Genomic DNA, 4,798 nt, shown 5'->3' with positions numbered 1-4,798 from the left:
CACAATGCTGATGAAGTTGTGATTAAATTTCCCGCCAATGAATTGCATAAGATTTCTTTTCACCTCGTGGGATAATTTACCATGGGAAATGGCTTTTACCATGGTGTGTGTGTAACCGCACCTAATGTGGGTAACGATGTCAAATCAAACGTTAAAAGATTCTTTGTCTCTGTTAAGTGAATTTAGAATAAGCGGGCATTTCCAACAGTAACATTTTCTGCATTATAGACCATAAACTACTTTCCTTTAATTCCAAGCCAAAAATGGTTCCCTAAACTTTTCTAAAATCTTTCAGGCGGGAATAAAAAATTGGGCAATTTGATGAACTGACCAATGTATATTTTTTTACTGTCTTCCTCTATCCTTTCTTTATTTGTTTGACAGATTGGAGATTCCCTTTACAACTCTTCCACTACCAGTCCCTCTGATGTGGTTCTCGGTATTCAAGCCCAAGATAATCAAAAACATCCTTCTCATTTAACACAGGAAGAGGAGTCCCTTCGAAAATCTTTTCACTTCCCCTCTGTACCACACCCGTGTTTAATGAGTGTTCTGATAAAGACATCTCATTCTTTTTTTGCAAGAAGTCTCATTGACCTGTTGAAGTAATCAGAGCCTGTAAAGTACAATAAAGAGCATGCCCATTCATTGTAAGGTACCACAATAATGTCAAGTCGCCTGTGTTTTGTATTCTCTCCAGGAAGTTGGCAAACACCAAGAAACTTTCTCTGCTCCCCATTTTCTGCTAATGTTAGATCATCAGTAAGGAATCCTGATGATTTGAGAATTTCCACAAGTCTTGGCAAAACACCTGCATGAGACTTGCCATCGGGGTGTGACACTATGAACATCTCCACAAGTAGGCTTTCCTCTGCGGTAAGATCCACATGCAAAAGCTTCCATTGCCGGATTTATATCTAATGCTGCCTTTTTAACAGTTTCCTCAATCTTTCCAGCTTCCTCCCGGGGCATTCTTTCAAGGAACTCGTCATAGTACTTTAAGCCTATCTCTTCCTGATGTGTCAATTTTCCATGCTTCTTGAGGTCCTCAAGTGTTTTGTCAAGACTAAATTCAACTATTACAGCTGCTATCCCTGATAGATCTGGACTAAGCCTCACAGCTTTATTTGGGTTGTCATTCCGTCCTTCACTACTTCTTCGCTTCCTTGACATGACGAATACCTTTATACTTGTGCCCCTACCCAGCGTTTAGACGCTTCTGTCTGCCGAGGAGTAAGCAGGGGAGTTGAATGTCATGGCCGCACGAAAACCTGGACCAAATTCAAAGAGAAAGTGAAGGGGGAGGGTGCGAGGAGAAGTTTGCCACCAAGGGGTGTGGTTTTTTAGCCGTTTTCGTCTGAAATTGGGAGGGGGTTTCAAGAATCTACGTCACCACAGTCTTGAATGAGTTTTAACACGGCATCCTTGTAAAGAAGCTTTTAGTATGTAGTTAATAGTGTTTTAGGTTAGTTTGGCTAGAGATAACTTTATCTTTTTATAATCCAGTGGTTAGGGCACTTGCCTTGAGATCCGGAGTTCCCGGGTTTAAGACCCGCTCTGACCACTCGTTGAATTTGTGTTAGGTAGTCCCTGGTTCTTGTAAATAGCCAACTGGTTTGCCTCCGGCCAGCTGGGATTCTTAACTGTTGTTGTTGTTCTGTTCCGTAGTTTCGTTGTGTTTCATTGGCTCTGAAAAGCCCCTATGGGGAGCGGTCAGTTATGTATGTATGTATGTATGTATGTATGTATGTATGTATGTATGTATGTATGTATGTATGTATGTATGTATGTATGTATGTATGTATGTATGTATGTATGTATGTATGTATGTATGTATGTATGTATGTATGTATGTATCTTAGCCGAAGGATTTACCGTGTATAAATAAAGTTACCATACCATACCAAGCGATCGGCACACCCCCACCAAATTTATCTGGGAGTACCCTCTGTAAAACTGGCTCGAAGTATAACTCCAAAAGGTTCATTCAGTCGTTACTAAAAAATATAAACACAATCCCGAGCAAAATTGCACGTGTTAAAATTACACGTTACGTAATCAAAGCGCGTGACATGAGAAATCGTTGAGTTACATAACAACATACGACGTCAGGTACTGTAACATCCCCCTTCTTTTAAACAAACGAATTGAAACGATCGTATGAAAAATTATATGCATAACTAATGATAGTGTTCATGACAATACGGTAGTGTTCAACATAGTTGAACATGTCTAGTCTGTCTGGGGGTTTTGAAATGCGTCCAGATCTTGTTGTGTAGGCTTGACCGTCCTGAGGTGAGGTAGCTGAGCTATCTTCCGGTACTGCTGCTGTCTCAGGAGCAGTTGGCGGTGTTTCTTTGGAGCTGTCGTCCCGTACCTCGGGTCTGGGTTTCAGCTGTGATCGAGTGCGACGGTAGACCCCTTCTGTTCGGTCGTTCTGAACAATGAAGGATCTTGGTTCCTTTGCCGGTCTAAGAACTGTGCGTTGTTCCCATCTCTGAGTATGATTGTCATAGATGTTGATTGGCTGACCTGGTTGTGATGGTTGTAGCGTTGGTCCAGCAGTCTTGTTGTAGTAGAATGCTTGTAGCTTTTGTCGCTGGTACAGCTCTTCCTTTGTCTTACTGGTGGTGTCGCTGACACTTACGCGCTTGGACATTGGTAGTGTGGTCCTGAACTTGCGGTTGTTTAGCAGTTCTGCTGGAGATTTCAAGTTGCTGCTGACAGGTGTCGTACGGTAGGATAGCAGTCCAAGATAAGGATCTTCACCTTCCTCGTCACATTTCTTGAGGATGTTCTCTACCGTCTGAACCATACGTTCTGTGGAGCCATTAGACTGGGGATACATCGGTGAGCTGGTATTATGTTCTACCAGAAACCCATAATGGTTGAAACGTGTAACGGCCCCTCGTGTGCTGGGAAACAAGCTTCTGAATATTCAATTTGCTAAGTACCATATTTGGAACAACAAGAGCGAGGGGTTTCCAAATATGGTACTTAGCACTGAAACATTCAACCACTCATTTCGCACTGACTATTCGGAAGCTGTGAACGCGCGTTACATGTTTCAACCCTTATGGGTTTCTGGTTCTACTCCATAGGCCTGCATGAAGTCGTGGAACTCCTGTGATGTATACTGAGGGCCGTTGTCTGTGGTGAGTCGTTCCGGTATGCCATGCTCAGCGAAGATGCTTTTCAGGTGGTTGATTATGGCACGGGAGGTAGTGACCTTCCTAACGATTGGAAACTTGCTGTACTTGTCAGATATCAGGAGGTATTGGTTTCCTTTGAACTCAAACAGATCTGAGCTAAGTATCTGCCATGGGTAGCAGGGTGGTTCAGTGTAGGATAGGATTTGCTGCTAAGCTTCTGCTGTTTTCTTTGATGTGCTTGGCAGGTGGCACAGTTTTGGACTAGGTTGGTGACATCTTTGGTGATGCCTGGCCAAAATACTGCTTATCTGGCAGGTAGAAGGCACTTCTCTTGTCCGAGATGTCCGTGGTGCACGTGGATGGTGTTGAGAGTGTCAGGCCTGAGCGTGGTAGGCATGAGTATTCGTTCTTTCTTCAGGATGAGGCCATCCTCAATGGTGAGTTCCTCGCGGAAGTTCCAGTAGTTGTGGAGTGCTTCAGGGTATTTCTCTCTGGTCGCAGGCCACCCTTCAAGTATCACTTCTCGGAGTTTGCTTGACGTTGGGTCGTTGGCTGTCTCGTTGCGAATCTGTTGAAGCTTTATCGGTGATTCTGGGAGATTCCTTGTGATCTGGTGGATGTCTAACTGTGGGAATTCTCCTTCGGGTGGGGCTGGCTGTAGCGATACTCTGGAGAGGGCATCGGCAATGGGTACCTCGGCTCCCTTAACGTACTTCACGGTAACGTCGTACTTCAGAGCTCGTAGTACAAACCTCTGTAATCTTGGAGGGCAGTAGGCCACGGCCGTGGTGGTGGGGAGGATCGCGGGCGCACCGAGACACGCACGGCTGGAGACTGAGCCTAATCTCGCAGTTACTTAGTTTCTTCTTGAAGATCGCCTCCAGCGGCTTGTGATCTGTGTGGATAGTGCAGGACTTGCCGTAGATGAAGTAATGGAACCGTTCAAGTCCCCAGATGACGACAAGTGCCTCACGTTCAATGTTACTGTATCGCTGTTCGGTCTCGGTGAGGGCTTTAGAGGCATAACATACAGGCTTTCCGTCTTGCAGTAGTACAGCGCCTAATCCTTTCAGCGAGGCGTCAGTTTCAATGACAGTTTCTGCATGCGGGTCGAAGTACCTAAGTACGCCGAGTGATGAGACTTCCTTCTTGACCTCGGTGAAGGCTCGGTCGTGCTCAGGTCCCCAGGAGTACATTGTGTCTTTCTTGGTCAGGTCCCTCAGTGGTGCTGATAGCGTAACCAGGCGTCGGAATATCTCGTCAGATAGTTGACTAAGCCAAGAAAACTCTGTAGGCTCTTGACATCCTCAGGCGGTTTCATGTCTATGATTGCTGATACTTTCTTGTTGTCAGGTTTGACTCCCTGTGGCGTCCAGGTGTGTCCAAAGAAGCTGACTTTATTACACTTGAACTGCACTTTGTCTTTTTTGAATACCACGCCCTTCTGCTTTGCTCTTTCCATGAGTTTGGACAGGTTTCTGTCGTGCTCAACTTCAGATGATCCATATACAAATAGGTCGTCAGCGATACCGGCGACGCCATCGAGACCTTTGAATGCTGTGTCGAGCTGTTTTTGAAACACGTCTTATGAAACAACAAGGCCAAATGGGAGACGTTTGAGGCGATATCGGCCGAATGGCGTGCTG

At 45.1% G+C, this 4,798-nt stretch overlaps 1 pseudogene; it reads right to left on the bottom strand.

Moving 5' to 3' along the window:
• Window positions 1-365: 365 nt before the first annotated feature.
• LOC138054179 (DNA polymerase lambda-like) lies at window positions 366-1,173 on the bottom strand (annotated as a pseudogene).
• Window positions 1,174-4,798: the final 3,625 nt, after the last annotated feature.

The sequence above is a fragment of the Montipora capricornis genome, chromosome 6 (genome assembly GCF_036669925.1).
Source record: "Montipora capricornis isolate CH-2021 chromosome 6, ASM3666992v2, whole genome shotgun sequence".
In the NCBI taxonomy this organism is placed as follows: Eukaryota; Metazoa; Cnidaria; class Anthozoa; order Scleractinia; family Acroporidae; genus Montipora; species Montipora capricornis.
Note: the sequence above shows the minus strand (reverse complement) of the source record. Positions and strands in the feature narration are given on the sequence as shown.